We start from the raw sequence: 19,427 nt of genomic DNA on the forward strand, positions 1-19,427 counted from the left end.
TGTTTTTGTTATTTTAAATCCAAAAGAGATAAAAAAAGAAGTTGGTTTCTTATCTAGACTCTTCTGCTAATCAAGTCCTCTAACAAAAAGGTTCCGTAGTATTGGAGACAATCTCCATTTTATGAATAGACTCCTTCAGGACTTAACTTGAGGCACAGTGCAGTTTTTTTTCTCATATCTCATTTTCCTCTCTGACCTATTTAAATTATTACTTGTTTAGACTTCGGGAAAAATAAGGAAAAAATTACTGCCCTCTTTAAAATCATTGTTTAATTTTATTTTTCCTTTTCTTTTTCTCCTCAAATTATGACCTTGGTGGTGAAGCGTGGTTCTTAAGCCAAATCTTAACCCTAAAGATAATCCTACTGCTTCAGTATCCTATAAACTGTTTTCATTCTCCCAAAGAGGCCACTTAGTGGCTGTTCATTAGGAAACTGGTTTAGGTAGTAGGTGTTATCAGTGACTATGGAATAGACAGATGACAACTACCATTATTTATTGATAGTGTGATAAATGCCAAAGCATCGTATTAGGCATTTTACGTATAATCTCCTTCAATTTTTACTGAAAGCCCCCCAGGAGATAGGCATTATTGTCCAATTTTTAGATTAAAAAAACAAAAATCAGAATTATTTAACTATTCGCTTTAGACTCAGGCCTTGGTCAGTTCATTACTGTTTTTTTTTTCAGCCACGCGGCAAGTGGGATCTTAGTCCCCCCACCAGAAACCGAACCCACGCCCCCTGCAGTGGAAGCTTGGAAGCTCAGAGTCTTAACCACTGGACCACCAGGGATTTTTTTACTTACTAGATGAGCTTGATCATATTACTTCTTTGGGCCTCGCATTATTTGTTGTCGAAGGATAATAGAATATACATATCATAGGGTTTCTAGAGAGATGAAAAGAAATAATGTTTCTAATAATAACTAAGTGTTTGGTATTAATACCCCAAATCACACTTTTCCTTAGTTTCTGGGAGTGTACCACAAACAAACTCATTTTATTAGAGAACTCATTAATTCATCATGGAAGCTCTATAAAGGAAAATTTGAAGACAGTGTACTATGAGTATTCTGGGACATAATAAGATGCATGTAGGCATGGTGATTTAAATTCATGGGGATTTTCAATAATTGATGAATTAAATATAATTATAGATTGTGAGAGTAATGAAGGTAAATTCGGTTATATAAATGATTTCTTCTATATTCTTTTTCTTATGTAATTAACTTTTTCCTTTTAGATAATGAAACAATGCTCTCAGTTTCTTTGTTTTGTTAGTATGCCTCACATAGTACTAGGATATTAAGTGCCCATTATATAATTATGATAAAGTGCCTTTAAAGGGTGTCTCTGGACCACACATACCCTGTATGCAGAGAAGATTAACACAGACCTGAGACTGCTGTCCTTAGACAGGCTTGTTTGTGAAGTTGACTCTTCACTGGTGCCTAAACTTGGATTTTGGGAGAATCCCTACCATTCTCAGATTTGAGAGTGGCTCATTGCAACTAAGTGAACAAACAATATGGTTTGTGTTGAACACCTGCTTTCTTTTTATGAGTCTGGAATTTTGGTATATGCAAGGCAGAAAGTGCCTAAGTAGTCAGTCCCCAATAAAAACCCCAGGCACTGAGGCTCTAGTGAGCTCTCCTGGTAGATGGCATTTCACATGTGTTGTCAAAATTCATTGCTAGAGGAATTAAGCACATACAGTGTGAACCCACTGGGAGAGGACTCGTGGAAGCTTGTCTTTCATTCCTTCTTGATTTGGCTCCGTGTGCCTTTTGCCTTTGCTGATTTTGCTTTGTATCTTTTTACTGTAATAAATCACAGCCATGAGTATGACTATATGCTGAGTCCTCTTAGTCTTCTTAGTGAATCACTGAACCTGGCAGTGGTCTTATGACCCCTGAGACACCCTAGATAAAGAATCACCAAGATGTCTGAATCTGCACACCCACACCACCTCTAGGAAATGGTAAACCTTCATTCAGGTCATTAAAAAAAGAGGATAGGAATGGAATGAGGTGAGGTGGAGGGAGTGGGGTGTGTGATAAAAAAGTGAGAGAACATAAGCTATGAGGTAGAGAGGATAATTGGAGATAGAAGGAAGGAGGTTATTAGTGCCTTTGAATGATTAAATAATTATCTCTTCTTCCTCTAACTTGTTTCAGAGCCAATTGAGAAATAAGGCAAAGGCAGAATGTGGAAGCCAGATTACTATCTTTATTACTTATAAAAACTGTGTTTTACTTTATAAAGGCATAATTATTGAACTCCCAATGGGTTTGCTATTAGAATTAGAAATATTTACCTATCCTAAGGGGTTACGTATGGCTTGTTCTGTCATGTCCTTCAGTTACTCTTATGAGTTCTTTACTAACACAAGGAAACACCAGTAATGGAGAAAAATATCACTTAATATTAGAGACTGTGGCAAATAGGAGGACTGATGATTATTTCACATGCTCTCCATTACTGAGCGAAATACAAGAGAAGTAGAGTCCAGTGATACGGAAGCTTTTTTTGTTTGTTTGTTTTGTTTTTTTAACATCTTTATTGGAGTATAATTGCTTGACATTGTTGTGTTAGTAGCTGCTGTATAACAAAGTGAATCAGCTATACATATACATAGAGCCCCATATCCCCTCCTTCTTTCTTTTTTTTTTTAACATCTTTATTTGAGTATAATTGCTTTACAATGGTGTGTTAGTTTCTGCTTCATAACTAAGTGAATCAGCTATATGTATACATATATCTCCATATCCCCTCCCTCTTGCGTCTCCCTCCCACCCTCCCTATCCCACCCCTCTAGGTGGACACAAAGCACCGAGCTGATCTCCCTGTGCTCTGTGGCTGCTTCCCATTAGCATCTGTTTTACATTTGGTAATATATATAAGTCCAAGCCACTCTCTCACTTCGTCCCAGCTTGCCCTTCCCCCTTCCCGTGTCCTCAAGTCCATTCTCTACATCTGCATCTTTATTCCTATCTTGCCCCGAGGTTCTTCAGAACCTTTTTTTTAGATTCCATATATATGCGTTAACATACGGTATTTGTTTTTCTCCTTCTGATGTACTTCACTCTATACGACACAGTCTAGGTTCATCCACCTCACTACAAATAACTCAATTTCGTTTCTTTTTATGGCTGAGTAATATTCCATTGTATATATGTGCCACATCTTCTTTATCCATTCATCTGTTGATGGACACTTAGGTTGCTTCCATGTCCTGGCTATTGTAAATACAGCTGCAATGAACATTGTGGTACGTGACTCCTTTTCAGTTATGATTTTCTCAGGGTATACGCCCAGTGGTGGGATTGCTGGGTCATATGGCAGTTCTATTTTTAGTTTTTTAAGGAACCTCCATACTGATCTCCATAGTGGCTGTTTCAATTTACATTCCCAACAACAGTGCAAGAGGGTTCACTTTTCTCCACACCCTCTCCAGCATTTATTGTTTGTACATTCTTTTTTGATGATTGCTGTTCTGACTGGTGTGAGTTGATACCTCATTGTAGTTTTGATTTGCATTTCTCTAATGATTAGTGATGTTGAGCATTCTTTCATGTGTTTGTTGGCCATCTGTATATCTTCTTTGGAGAAATGTCTATTTAGGTCTTCTGCCCATTTGTGGATTGGGTTGTTTGTTTTTTTGATATTGAGCTGCATGAGCTGCTTGTATATTTTGGAGTTTAATCCTTTGTCAGTTGCTTTGTTTGCAAATATGTTGTCCCTTTCTGAGGGTTGTCTTTTTTTCGTCTTGTTTATGGTTTCCTTTCCTGTGCAAAAGCTTTTAAGTTTCATTAGGACCCATTTGGTTTTTTGTTTCTTTGTTTTTTTCCATTCCTCTTGGAGGTGGATCAAAAAGGATCTTGCTGTGATTTAAGACATAGAGTGTTCTGCCTATGTTTTTTCCTCTAAGAGTTTATAGTGTCTGGCCTTATATTTAGGTCTTTAATCCATCTTGAGTTTACTTTTGTGTATGGTGTTAGGGAGTGCTCTAATTTCATTCTTTTACATGTAGCTGTTCAGTTTTCCCAGCACCACTTACTGAAGAGGCTGTCTTTTCTCCATTGTATATTCTTGCCTCCTTTATCAAAGATCAGGTGACCAAATGTGCGTGGGTTTATCTCTGGGCTTTCTATCCTGTTCCATTGATCTATATTTCTGTTTTTGTGCCAGTACCATACTGTCTTGATTACTGTAGCTTTGTAGTTCAGTCTGAAGTCCAGGAGCCTGATTCCTCCAGCACCGTTTTTCCTTCTCAAGATTGGCTATTCGGGGTCTTTTGTGCTACCATAAAAATTGTGAATTTTTTTGTTCTAGTTCTGTGAAAAATGCCATTGGCAGTTTGATAGGGATTGCATTGAATATGTATACTGCTTTGGGTAATATAGTCATTTTCACAGTGTTGATTCTTCCCATGCAAGAACATGGTATATCTCTCCATCTGTTTATATCATCTTAATTTCTTCCATCAGTGTCTTGTTCTTTTGTGCATACAGGTCCTTTGTCTCCTTAGGTAGGTTTACTCCTAGGTATTTTATTCTTTTTGTTGCAATTGTAAATATGAATGTTTTCTTAATTTCTCTTTCAGATTGTTCATCATTAGTGAATAGGAATGCCAGAGATTTCTGTGCATTAATTTTTATTATTATTTTTTTTTGCGGTATGCGGGCCTCTCACTGCTGTGGCCTCTCCCACTGTGGAGCACAGGCTCCGGATGTGCAGGCTCAGCGGCCATGGCTCACGGGCCCAGCCGCTCCACGGCATGTGGGATCTTCCTAGAACGGGGCACAAGCCCACATCCCCTGCATCGGCAGGCGGACTCTCAACCACTGCGCCACCAGGGAAGCCCTGTGCATTAATTTTGTATCCTGCTACTTTACCAAATTCATTGATTAGCTCTAGTAGTTTTCTGGTAGCATCTGTAGGATTCTCTATGTATAGTATCATGTCATTACAAACAGTGACAGTTTTACTTCTTCTTTTCTGATATGGATTCCTTTTACTTCTTTTTCTTCTCTGATTGCTGTGGCTAAAACTTCCAAAACTATGTTGAATAATAGTGGTGAGAGTGGGCAAACTTGTCTTGTTCCTGATCTTAGTGGAAATGGTTTCAGTTTTTCACCATTGAGAACGTTGTTGGCTGTGGGTTTGTCATATATGGCCTTTATTATGTTGAGGTAAGTTCCCTCTGTGCCTACTTTTTGAAGAGTTTTTATCATAAATGGATGTTGAATTTTGTCAAAAGCCTTCCTGTATCTATTGAGATGATCATATGGGTTTTATCATTCAGTTTGTTAATATGGTATATCACATTGATTGATTTGTGTATATTGAAGAATCCTTGCATTCCTGGAATAAACCCCACTTGATCATGGTGTAAGATGCTTTTAATATGCTGCTGGATTCTGCTTGCTAGTATTTTGTTGAGGATTTTTGCATCTATGTTCACGTGTGATATTGGCCTGTAGTTTTCTTTCTTTGTGACATCTTTGTCTGGTTTTGGTATCAGGGTGATGGTGGCCTCATAGAATGCGTTTGGGAGTGTTCCTCCCTCTGCTATATTTTGGAAGAGTTTGAGAAGGATAAGTGTTAGCTCTTCTCTAAAATTTTGTTAGAATTCTCCTGTGAAGCCATCTGGTCCTGGGCTTTTGTTTGTTGGAAGATTTTTAATCACTGTTTCAATGTCAGTGCTTGTGATTGGTCTGTTTATATTTTCTATTTCTTCCTGGTTCAGCCTCAAAAGGTTGTACTTTGTTAAGAATTTATCCATTTTTCCAGGTTGTCCAGTTTATTGGCATATAGTTGCTTGTAGTGATTCTCACGATCCTTTGTATTTCTGCAGTGTCAGTTATTACTTCTCCTTTTTCATTTCTAATTCTTTTGACTTAAGTCTTCTCCCTTTTTTTCTTGATGAATCTGGCTAATGTTTTAACAATTTTGTTTATCTTCTCAAAGAACCTGCTTTTAGTTTTATTGATCCTTGCTATTGTTTCCTTCATTTCTTTTTTATTTCTTATCAGATCTTTATGATTTCTTTCCTTCTGCTAACTTTGGGGTTTTTTTGTTCTTTCTCTAATTGCCTTAGGTGTAAGGTTAGGTTGTTTATTAGAAATGTTTCTTGTTTCTTGCGTTAGGATAATATTGCTATAAACTTCCCTCTTAGAACTTCTTTTGCTGCATCCCATAGGTTTTGGGCCATCGTGTTTGCATTGTCATTTGTTTCTAGGTGTTTTTTGATATCCTCTTTCATTTCTTCAGTAATCTCTTGGTTATTTACTAGTGTATTGTTTAACCTCCATGTGTTTGTATATTTTTACACTTTTTTTCCTGTAATTGATATCTAGTCTCATAGCGTTGTGGTTGGAGAAGATACTTGATACAATTTCAGTTTTCTTAAATTTACCAAGGCTTGATTTGTGACCCAGTATATGATATATCCTGGAGAATATTCCATAAGCACTTGAGAAGAAAGTGTACTCTGTTCTTTTTGGATGGAATGTCCTATAAATATCAATTAAGCCCATCTTATTTGATGTGTCATTTAAAGCTTGTGTTTCCTTATTTATTTTCATTTTGGATGATCTGTCCATTGGTGAAAGGGGGTGTTAAAGTCCACTACTATGAATTTATTACTGTCTGTTTCCTCTTTTATGGCTGTTAGCATTTGCCTTATGTATTGTGGTGCTCCTATGTTGGTTGCATAAATATTTATAATTGTTATATCTTCTTCTTGGATCAATCCCTTGATCATTATGTAGTGTCCTTCTTTGTCTCTTCTAATAGTCTTTATTTTAAAATCTATTTAGTCTGATATGAGAATTGCTACTCCAGCTTTCTTTTGATTTTCATTTGCATGAAATATATTTTTCCATCCCCTCACTTTCAGTCTGTATGTGTCCCTAGGTCTGAAATGGGTCTCTTGTATACAGCATATATACGGGTCTTGTTTTTGTATCCATTCAGCCAGTCTATGTCTTTTGGTTGGAGCATTTAATCCATTTACATTTAAGGTAATTATCGATATGTATGTTCCTCTTACCATTTTCTTCATTATTTTGGGTTTGTTATTGTAGGTCTTTTCCTTGTCTTGTGTTTCCTGCCCAGAGAAGTTCCTTTAACATTTGTTTTAAAGCTGGTTTGGTGGTGCTGAATTCTCTTAGCTTTTGCTTGTTTGTAAAGGTTTTAATTTCTCTGTCGAATCTGAATGAGATCCTTGCTGGGTAGAGTAATCTTGGTTGTAAGTTTTTACCTTTCATCACTTTAAATATGTCCTGCCACACCCTTCTGCCTTGCAGACTTTCTGCTGAAAGATCAGCTGTTAACCTTATGGGAATTCCCTTGTGTGTTATTTGTTGCTTTTCCCTTGCTGCTTTTAATATGTTTTTGTATTTAATTTTTGATAGTTTGATTAATATGTGTCTTGGCATGTTTCTCCTTGGATTTTTCCTGTATGGGACTCTCTGCACTTACTGGACTTGATTGATATTTCCTTTCCCGTATTAGGGAAGTTTTCATCTATAATCTCTTCAAATATTTTCTCAGTCCCTTTCTTTATCTCTTCTTCTTCTGGGACCTCTATAATTTGAATGTTGGTGCATTTAATGTTGTCCCAGAGGCCTCTAAGACTGTCCTCAATTATTTTTATTATTTTTTCTTTATTCTGCTCTGCTGTAGTTATTTCCACTATTTTATCTTCCAGGTCAGTTGTCTGTTCTTCTGCCTCAGTTATTCTGCTGTTGGTTCCTTCTAGAGAATTTTTAATTTCATTTATTGTGTTGTTCACCATTGTTTGTTTGCTCTTTAGTTCTTCTAGGTCCTTGTTAAATGTTTCTTGTATTTTCTCCATTGTATTTTGAAGATTTTGGATCATCTTTACTATCATTACTCTGAACTCTATTTCAGGTAGACTGCCTATTTCCTCTTCGTTTGTTTGGTCTGGTGGGTTTTAACCTTGCTTCTTCATCTCTTGCGTATTTCTCTGTCTTGTCATTTTGCTTAACTTACTGTGTTTGGGGTTTCCTTTTCACCGGCTGCAGGTTTGTACTTTCCATTGTTTTTGGTGTATGCCCCCAGTGGGTAATGTTGGTACAGTGGGTTGTGTAGCCTTCCTGGTCGGGGGGGAACTGGTGCCTGTGTTCTTGTGGATGAGGCTGGATCTGTTTTTCTGGTGGGCAGGACCAAGTCCAGTGGTGTGTTTTGGGGTGTCTGTGATCTCATTATGATTTTAAGCAGTCTCTCTGCTAATGGGTGATGTTGTATTCCTGGTCACGAATTGTTTGGCATGGGTGTCCAGCACTGGAGCTTGGTGGTTGTTGAGTGGAGCTGGGTCTTAGCACTGAGATGGGAATCTCTGGGAGAGCTCTCACCAACTGATATTACATGGGGGCGGGAGGTCTTTGGTGTTCCAGTGTCCTGAACTTGGTTCTCCCACCTCAGAGGCTCAGGCCTGACATCTGGCTGGAGGACCAAGACACTGTCAGCAACAAGGGTCAGAAGAAAAGGGAGAAAAAAAAGAATGAAAAATAAGATAAATAAAATAAAATGGTTTTTAAAATAAATTTAAGACATATTATTAAAATAAAAAATAAAAAAGTATAAAAGAAGAGAGCAGCCAAACCAATAAACAAATCCACCAATGGTAACAAGCGCTAAAAACTATACTAAGATAAACATAAAAATCAGAAACTAGTCAGTCACATATGGCAAACCCCAGTCTACAGTTGCTTCCAAAGTCCACTGCCTCAATTTTGGGTTGATTTGTTGTCTATTCAGATATTCCGAAGATGCAGGGCACCTCACGTTGATTGTGGAGTTTTAATCTGCTGCTCCTTTGGCTGCAAGGAGAAATGTCCCTTTCTCCTCTTTGTTCCCACAGCTCCTGGGCTTCAGCTTTGGTTTTGGCCCTGACTCTGCATGTAGGTTGCCCTCTGGTGGCTGTTGTTCACACAGCCAGGAGGGGGTTAAAGGAGTGGCTGATTTGGGGGCTCTGGCTCACTCAGGATGGGTGGAGGGAGAGGTACAGAATGCAGGGTGAGCTTGCAGTGGCAGAGGCCGGCATGACCTTGCAGTGGCCTGAGGCATACCGTGTGTTCTCCTGAGGAAGTTGTCCCTGGATCACGGGACCCTGGCAGTGGCGGGCTGCACAGGCTCCTGGGGGAGGTGTGGAGAGTGACCTGTGCTTGCACACAGGCTTCTTGGTGGCTGCAGCAGCAGCCTTAGCGTTTCATGCCCGTCTCTGGTGCCTGCGCTGATGGCCACTGCTCGCGCCCCTCTCTGAAGCTTGTTTAGGCAGTGCTCTGCCTTCTATCGGCACATAGGGAGGGAATCCCCTCTCCTTGGGGCCCCTGAGACAATAGTCTCTTGCCTCTTAGGCAGTCCCAGACTTTTTCCCGGACTCACTCCTGGCTAGCTGTGGCACACTAGCCCCCTTCAGGCTGTGTTCATGCAGCCAAGTCCAGTCCTCTCCCTGGGATTTGACTTCCGAAGCCCGACCCTCAGCTCCCAGCCCCGCCTGCCCCGGCGGGTGAGCAGAAAAGCCTCTTGGGCTGGTGAGTGCCGGTCGGCACCGATCCTCTGGGAAACTCTCCACTTTGCCCTCCGCACCCCTGTTTCTGCGCTCTCTTCCGAGGCTTGGAAGCTTCCCCTCCACCACCCCCATCTCTGCCAGTGAGGGGGCTTCCTAGTGTGTGGAAACCTTTCCTCCTTCACAGCTCCCTCCACTGGTGTAAGTCCGGTCCCTATTCTTTTGTCTCTGTTTCTTCTTTTTTCTTTTGCCCTACCCAGGTATGTGTGTGGGGGTTTCTCGCCTTTTGGGAGGTCTGAGGTCTTCTGCCAGCGTTCAGTAGGTGTTCTGTAGGAGTTGTTCCACCTGTAGATGTATTTTTGATGTATTTGTGGGGAGGAAGGTGATCTCCACATCTTACTCCTCCGCCATCTTTCGGTGTGAAAGGTTTAACGTTAGGAATTCACACCCGGTAAAGTCTCCTCTGTAAGATCAGATGTATTTTCAAAATAATTTGTTTCACGAGGAAGCTCCAAGGGACTTCCAAGCCAAAGTCAGATATTCAGAGTCTGTTCAGAGACAAATCTGTTAAAAAATTAGAATATTAAAGAAAGGATTTTGTTATAGGTAGATCTTATGGATGTTTCTGAACTATCTGGAGTATTTTGATATATCCTGCTCACCTGCTACACTACAAGTATACTGTCAAACTTATTAGTGTGGCTACAGGTTCAGCTATTGTACTAGAGATTCCAAATAACAGCAAATTAAAATATAGTCTGTCTTTGATATCACATCATAGTCTAGGCTAGGCAGGGTTGGGTCCATGATGTTAGGAACCCAGGTTTTTTCTGTCTTCTGTCTTCCCTAGGGCATTGCCATCTATACATGATTGAAGATGGCCTATCGCTTCACACACATTTTTGCCTGCAAGAAAGAAGTATAAATTTCCTCAATTTAGGAATATTGCCTGGAAGTTGCACATTTTGTTTTCCTCACATCATTTGTTGTGATCTTGGGCTCATGTCCATACATAGCTGCAAGAGAGTCTGGGATATGTCTTTTTCTTTTCTTTTTTTTATATTCTGGAAAGCTATGTATCCCACTGAACAAATGGGATTTCATTGCTATCAAAGAAAATAAGTGTTATTGGGGGGCAACCAGTATTTATTTACACACTCCATCCGTTTAGCCATCTAAATATCTCAGTTCACCATCCGACTCCATTACCATTCTAACACATTCACCCACTCTGCTAATGAAAAATTCCAACCTCTATTCTGGGCTATCTGATTTTATAAAGCCTTCTTCATATTTTTGAACGTGATTTAGATTTTGTCGATGAGATCTGGGGAGAAAGAGTGAGATACAGGTCCCACTGTCCATTTGGTGACTCTGTGGGTATAGAACGTGCATTTTGCAGTTGCAGACTGCAGTAGACACAAAAGAGTTCTTGAGTGTACATCAGCAGCTGCAGTTCACTGAGTTGTGGCAGCTTCCCTGGCCGTGGCTGTGCTATGATTGTGGAATCTTTCCAATATTAGCTGCTTCCGGTGGTGGCAGCAATCGTGTGGTTCCGAAGCTAGCGGCTGTCGTAGGAACTTCTCAAGTTCGTGAGAAGCGTCTGATACGTAAAGATTCAGAAAGGTCCTTGGAGTCCAGATTCTGTGTTCTGGCTTTAGGAGTAAATTCTTCAAGCATAAAGTGGTCTGTTGCCTCCACTTTTCCAGTGATTCTGTGCACCATTTAGCATGCTGTAATAACTCATTTCCACTTAAACTAGCTAGTATGAATTTTGTTCTTGGCAACTGAACCCTTCTGACAACTTAGTAGAGCCATCTGATAAATAAGTCACCTCACTTATTTGTTCATTCATGTGAACAAAAGATGCAGTGCCCTCAAACAACTTAGAGTCTAATAACTGATAGCTAATAGTTACTGACAGTTTGCCATGTGCCAGACATCTAAGAGTTTTTCCAGTGCTAAGATATTTAATGCCAATAATCACCTATGTACTAGGAATAACTGTATCCTCGTTCTGTACATGAGAAAACTGAATTTTTGAGACATTTAGCAGATCCTGAATATACAAAATATGTAGTATACAGTCCAGTTAGCGTTTGAAATCAGATAATCTGGCTTAACAGTTACAGCACTGGGAAGACATCTATTAAAAATCATCAATAAACGCGTACTAAATTAGTTGCAGTTCTGGTAAGAATGATGAAGGGGAAGTACATGATATCAGGACAATGTAGAAAAAGTCAAAAGATGGATCAAAACCATTGGGCATGTTGATGGGTGCCATTGTAAGTTCTGTGGTGGGGGGAGTAATAATTTACATTTGCATGTTTACAAAATCACTCTGACTGCTGAGTAGAAAACGGTTTGAAGTGTGAGCATGTACAGATGTTCAGAGACCAGTTAGCTGGATATTACACAAGTAAATCTGGAATGGCCTGGGTGTCAGCTATGGCCATGGGAATGGAGAGAAATACAAAAATGTGACTGATATTTGGGAGGTAGATTGAAGAAACAGTGATGATTGATTTAGTATTGGAAATGAGAGGGGAAAACTAGTGCAGGGTGATGTCCAGATTTCCGATTTGAGAAAGTAATTAGATGTCGATGCCATTAATTCCATACTCATGGACTATAGTTGCATCCTTTGGATATAGCAGTGATAGAGTAATAGTAAAGAAGTAGAATCGTACTTAGAATTTTGTCACCAATTCCCTGCCGGAAAAACTGTATGCTACATTTTTCTGAACAAACAGTGTTAGTGAGTTCCACAATATTGATCAAAAAAGACTGATCTCTATTTCCCTAGAGACTTATTAATCTTGTTTGGCCTTATCCCATACATCACCAGGGATCAAACCTTAAGAGTAAACCTTTTTTTTTTTTTTTTTTCTTTTAACTTTTAACACCTTGTGAAGTTACTCTTTCATGGGGGCTGGGATTCAGACGCTTTGAACTACATTCCTTTTGTCTTAAAAATAGATTCTGAGGCCAAAGATAAAGTCAACAGGCCTGCCACAAATCATAAAGAAAGACATTGTAAACTCCTTTCTGTTAGAATATATAATTACTGTCATCATTAAACTAAATATTTCAGATCACTAATAAGCCAATGAAAATAAAGCTGACTTTTTATCATTTAAATTGAGGAAACATACTGTATAAAAGGTGGCCTGTAATTTTAAAAAATTAAAGTTCTGAAACATTATATAGCAATGCTTTACCGTATTTATTCACCAATAAGTCCCATGACTTAAAAGTGTTTGTTTATTGGAGAAACTGTTTTTTTTTTTTAGGTATTAACAGCTTAATTTTACTGTTACATTATCAGTAGCACAGTAGTCCCCAACAGAATGTTAATGAATACAATGATATTTTATCAACTATGGTAATATAATTTCAGCCAAACTAATAACTTTGATATTTTATGTAATGAATGCAGACTTACTATGGGTCTTTTGTTCTTTATAATACTGAAAATCAGGCATAAGGCCTCAATGTGCATACATGGTTCATTTTGACATATTGAAAAATATAATTGAAATATTACTTTACTCATTTAAGGGGAATTTGGAGTTTGATGTACAAAGATTCAGAAACTGTTGGTTTGGAGGAAAATGAATCCTTTACTTTAAAAAGCTGAAAAACTTTTTTGAAAAGTAGAGAAAAAATGAGTGGAATGTTTACATTGTGTTTGGTGTGTCTTAAAAATCTCTTCTGAAGGAGAGAATTCCCCTTCCTCCAGGGTGACTTGAAAATAATGCAACAGGAGCTCAGCTTTGCATTGAGATTTACATTGTCTAAATATTCCTCTTCTAGTGCTTACCTGCTCACTTGCATATCTGTTACCAATCAGGTACTAAGGATAAGGAACAAGGTTTAGAGTTATAATCTCTTAAATCCATGTTTTGCTAATCATTGTTGAGTTCCATAAGGAGGTGATCTTTGCTCTCCTGGAAACATTTCCAAACATTCAGAGCCTTAGCCATCTCCAGTTCCTGGAGAATAAAGGAACGGCTATCAGCAATGATGGCCACCTTGCATTAGGCACACTGGTGAGCACATTGCTTTGTTTGATCCTCCAGTACTGCTTATCAGTGGTAAGTAGTACTGTTATCCCCATTTTATAAATAGCTTTGAGAGGTTAAGTAACTTTCCCAGAAACACACAGCTAGTAAGAGGTAGAGCCAGAATTTGCATCTAGATCTGTCAGACTCTGAAGTTAAGGCTTTTATTTTATTTTTCTTTTATTGTTTTTTTACTATATGATAATAACATTTTTTTAATGCTGGAGATTTGAAAAGTCTCTGTTTGTACCCCTGGTGAAAGATATCCGAATTTACACTGATTGAGGTATATGGCCCGTTAGTCATTTTCTGTGGCCCTGGGGAAGAGTCTTCATTATTACCCTATATGTCTTCTGAGGGGAAGTCTTTTAAATACTCTGCACCCTTCTTTTTTATAGCTTCCTTTTTCTTAACTGGGCAATCACACTTACCTCCAGTAATTGACAGCTATAAGGCAAGCTGCCATGTTTAAAGGCAACTTGGATCTCTGATGATATTCTGGGCTCTTGAAATTTCACATGGGCTTCCTCCAAAAACATAAATTTCAGTTCCTCCTGCTTCGCTGAACTTCAGAGTTGTTATTGTTTTTTAGGATTTGGACTTTGAGATAGTTAGCTCTTGAATTAAAGAACAAAATGTGTGTGTGTGTGTGTATATGTTGATGTGTGTAAATATGTGATTAGAACAGTTTAGTTCTCAATGGTTCCATAAAGGAATTATTTCTTTCAAGTGTCATTGAGAAAATGCTGGTTCAACATTGCTCCCTAGTTTAAGATGCACTATTATTTTTTGTACATCTAGGAAAAGAAAATACTACTATTATAATTTTACCACACCATTGATTGAAAGGTGCTTACTAAGTTTATATATTTAAAATTTGAAAAATATTGTCAATTTTAAACCAAAGTGTAGCAATACCAATTCGTCAATATTATTTTTTGTACTATGGATACATGTTATGATATCCTGTAGTTTTTCTTCTACACCAAAGACTTGGAATTGCTGGCTGACTTCATACTGTATTGATTGGCAGAGCTTGCCTACTGGGTTGTGATAAACTGATCTCATGGCAACATGGTGAAGATTATCTGATCAGGTACATATAGCATTCTTAGAAGAATGCATGGCTCACAGAAAACACTAAATCAACAAATCAACATTAACTCTCACCATTAAAACCATCACCACCACTACCATTAATGCTTCTGCACCACAACTTCAAGGGAGGTACACCAGTATGAAAAAGGCAAAAATTAGCTGTGGAATCTATATGTTTTCCAAAAGTCCCGACATGATTGACTTGGGCAGCCAAGTATGAGAGCCCAGGATAAAGTATGGCATTTACTTTTTTTTCTCTCCAAGCGTGCATCAGTATTCAAGAAGAGTTGAAAACTAAGAATGGATCTGTCATTCTTGTTCTTGAGCATTGGATAGATACCTTGATTTACTTCTCTGTATATGGAAATAGCCAACTCTTGAACTTCATCAGCTGGAAAATTAAAGAAAAAGTATCTTTTCTAGTCTTGTGAGCTAAAGTTTGGGAAATTATACATGCAGATAAAATGCCTGAGTTGATCTCAGGTAATATTAGGACTTTATCTTCTAACTACTATTTGAAGTATGCTAAGCATTTTGACATGGAATTCTAAATATCCTTTTGAAAAATTAGGTTTCAACCACCTAAGTTTGTATTAATATAGAGGATACATTAGTTTTAATTTTTCAGCTAGAATTACAAGATTTGATTTTAGAGTGTATAACATTTAGATGGAAGAAGGCCGGAAGTATCAACAGTGACATTTAAGGGTTTATATTTGCCAGACAATGTGTTTAGCATTAATACATAGTATCTTTAATTCTCACAACTTTAAGAGACAGGAACTATTTATGTTTCCAAGATATAGCCAAGGACACAGGCTCAGAGAGATTAAGTAATTTGCCCAAGATCACACAGCTAGTAATAGGAAGAGCTGGTGTGTTTAAAACCAGATCTCTCTGACTCCAAATTTCTTTTTCTTAGTCACTACACCAGACCATGTATGCTTTTAGTTTACATTTTAGAAGAAGAGGTTAATTCTCTCATTGCTGTTAACTGGTTCTACTACTGTTTCTTTTTGGGAGAAGATCTCTTGATAGTGTTCTTTCCTTGACAACCCACGGATTCCCTACAGGCATTAGCTCACATCAAACCCTGTGTTTTCTTTGGAAAATATTATTCAACAAATATCAATTAATATGTGAGATACTGCATTGCATACTCGAGAGGTCTGCACAAAGATGTGGGCTCATAACTCAGGAGTTTACAACCTTGCAAACATCAAAAATACATGAGAGGGCTTCCCTGGTGGCGCAGTGGTTAAGAACCCACCTGCCAGTGCAGGGGACACGGGTTCAAGCCCTGGTCCAGGAAGATCCCACATGCTGCGGAGCAACTAAGCCCATGCACCACAACTACTGAGCCTGTGCTCTAGAGCCCGCAAGCCACAACTGTTGAGCCTGCATGCCACAACTACTGAAGCCCGTGCCTAGAGCCTGTGCTCCGCAACAAGGGAAGCCACTGCAATAAGTCCGCACACCGCAGTGAAGAGCAGCAACTAGAGAAAGCCCGTGCACAGCAACGAGGACCCAATACAGCCAAAAATAAATAAATAAAATAAATAAATTTATTTAAAAAACCCCCAAACACATGAGAGTAAGGAGCCTTGCAAACTTAGACATTCTCCACAGATTCACCCAATGAAAGTATGTATTTTATTCTCTCACAGTTTTCCACTGGAATACACCACACCCTTCCAAAGCTGGATGGTTCATGATCTTTTGCCATCTTGTCACAACAGGCAAATAGGAAAAATATGTCTCTTATCTCTGCTTCAATTTGGACTGACCAGATTTTGGTTTTCTAAGGGTCTCTACAATGTCCATTTTGCCTGTCCTACCAATGCTTTCGACACCTATGGTATAAGCATTTCTTATTAAGGAGGATATAATATATAATAATGAGACCACAAAAGGTCTCATTTTACCATCATGGATGTCCTGGAATAAATCAGAAATGTGATTAGAAAGTGTGTGTCTTCCTCCATAGCTGTATCATTTATAGTGAACCTGAGGATGCAGGAGGATTCCCTAGTAGTGTGTGTCAATGGGAAACACAGTTCTGGGCAGGCTGATGAATGTGGGCAGGTTGAAGAAGTGAGTCAGTGTTCCGTGCTGTGTTCTTAATCACATTTTACCCTATAAGCTTAGTTTTTGGTAAGAAAACTGCTCAATCCCCTCAATAAATAATGACCTGCTTACCAGATAGTGGAGGATAAGTTGCATTTGACATCTTTCTATAAAATATTGATATTTATCCTCCTAACCTCCTTGCAATTATGAGTTGAACAATAAGGTGACTAGTAGAATCAGATTAATAACACTTTGAGGATTAACTAGGGTTTCTTTGTCAGATTTTGTCAAATCTTCAAGATTTTCTTCATGCACAGCTAAATAGCTGTTGTGTTTGAAATTTGCTTAGAAATGTTTTTCTTTATGTCTTGTACGATCTGGTGAAAAAAAAAAAAAAAAGGTGCCCTAACACCAGTAGGCCAGTGTGACTTTTCTCTAGTGCTTTGTTCCATTATGATGCTCTGAGACAAGGGGTGTGGGCATTTCATATTCTAAAGGGAAAACATATAATTCAGCAGCCAAACCACTCATTGGTGAAAAGGGATTTTACATTTTGTTCAAACATATTATCACTATAATAAACACCTAACTTAGCTATATTTTGAGACCTTTGGTTCAAGGAGAAGACCTAATGGGAGAAGTGGGTGGAAGAAATCAGCAGTAGGTCAAAGGAGAAGGAGAAAAAGAGAAGAAACCATATTAGAATATGAAAAGCAAAGAAGAAAGCAAGCAGCACAAGAGATTGGCAGGGAAGGAGTATATAAAGCAACAGGTAAGAGCAAAAGCTTTGGAGCAGATTCACCTGCGTTGACTTGCTGGCTGTCTCACTTGTTAGTTATGTGACCTTGGACAAATTATTTCACCATATTTCCTTTATTGAAAATGGTAGTGGTGATCCCTGTCTGTTTTCCATGTCATTGTGAGAATTCAGTGGCATTTTACATTAAACAGCTAGCTCAGTGCCTGCCACACGTTTACTGTCAATAAGCAGGAACCCTCTAGAAGATTTTATTTTCTCTAGGGGAAAAAAAATTGGGGAGGCAAGGGAATTGCAGATAGAATTGGAAGTGGTAGATTTGCCAGACACTGCAGTTTCTACTCTCATTCAGGGTCAGCCACACCAAATGCGGCTAACCCCTGAGCCAGTCTCTAATTTCATGTTAATGTTGTTCCAACTCCATATTTAGAAGCCAAGCAAATGGTCTGACCCACCCGCCAACATCCATATGCACCGTGTCTCCGAGATGAGTCTCCATTGGAGCTGATTCCACTGTGTGCATTTATCTGAGTTCATGCAGTCTTGTGGCATTTCATTCTTCATGGTCTTCCTGGGAGCTGATTTCAGATGCACACATCAATCAGAGCCTAATCAAGCTCAAAGCCAGCAGCTTCTCAGGGTATGAGACAAGCAACCATTGAAACCAGTTCAATCAAGGTGGCCCTTGGGTTCAGAGACCCCCACCTGAGTGCCTTTTAAATTCAATAAGCACTGATGAAGCAGCTACCCATAGGGAGACCCTTACTGTACAGTATAAATACATCTATCCCAGAGCAGCCATAAATAACACTCTTTGGTTTTTATGCATAATTAACACTGAATAGTAGCTAGTAGCTTGGCTGAATTGTAATGACACATTCTCAGGCTACTTTTGTGTGCCTTAGCTTCAGAATAAAAGAATGTAAAACTATGAACCTATAGCCTATAGTGTGTGTGTGTGTGTGTATGTGTGTGTGTGTGAAAATTTTTCCATTTTTGTTTATTGATTTATTTTATTCTTCATAGGACTGTTAAATGCAACTTTATTTCTAGGAAAAACACTGGGAATCACAATGGTGAATGCCCTTTGGCTCTCCTTATTTTAAGCTGAGGTTTCCCAGCAATAGGTAGATAATAAGGCGAACCAAAACCAAGGTTGTTCTCCTTATCCTGTGGGACCTGGTGCAAGAGAGGGCCAGAAGCTTAGCAGGCAGAAATAACTCCTCAAATAAACATGAATTTTGAAGGCAGCAAATAATCTTGATGCTTGGATGTGCTGGTATGAGGTTAAGGCTGCTGGGTGAGGATTTTCTGCTGCATTCTTCTGGGACCTTTTCATTCAGTGCCTTCTTGTCTATGTAAAATAAAAACAATTCTCTCTTGTCTTTGATATTTCCATGGAGGGGTCCATTGACTTCATTAAAATAATGCAGTTTTAAGTGCAGTCTACTTCATATGGGATTCCTCACATGCATTCGCACTCAAAGATCACTTGCTTGCTTGCTTTTTGAGACACATTTGAATTAATGATACATTGGATGTGTAATTACAGCTTCTCATTTAGAAAACTTGATTGATAGATACAATAACTCAGATGTAATAATGTTTCTTTCCTGTGACTTCATATAAGCTCAGGGTCTGACAATTTGGCCATTGTTTTCATATTAGGAGACAACTGCAACCATCAGAAATGTACCTGTGTCCAAAGTAACTAGAAGAGGACTCAATGATTGCCTTATAGACATTGTAGAGAATCTGTTGTTAGGATGAAACAATGCAGGACTGCAAGAAGGTATCAAATTTTTGCCCAGACAAGCAACTAAAATGTAAATTTTAGGGGAATTTGACCATGCCAAAAAAAAAAAAAAATTAGCAGGAATGCCTATGAAGATA

This window comes from Delphinapterus leucas, chromosome 7, assembly GCF_059928025.1.
Source record: "Delphinapterus leucas isolate spDelLeu-1000000601 "Yukka" chromosome 7, BTC_Dleu_Yukka2, whole genome shotgun sequence".
NCBI lineage: Eukaryota > Metazoa > Chordata > Mammalia > Artiodactyla > Monodontidae > Delphinapterus > Delphinapterus leucas.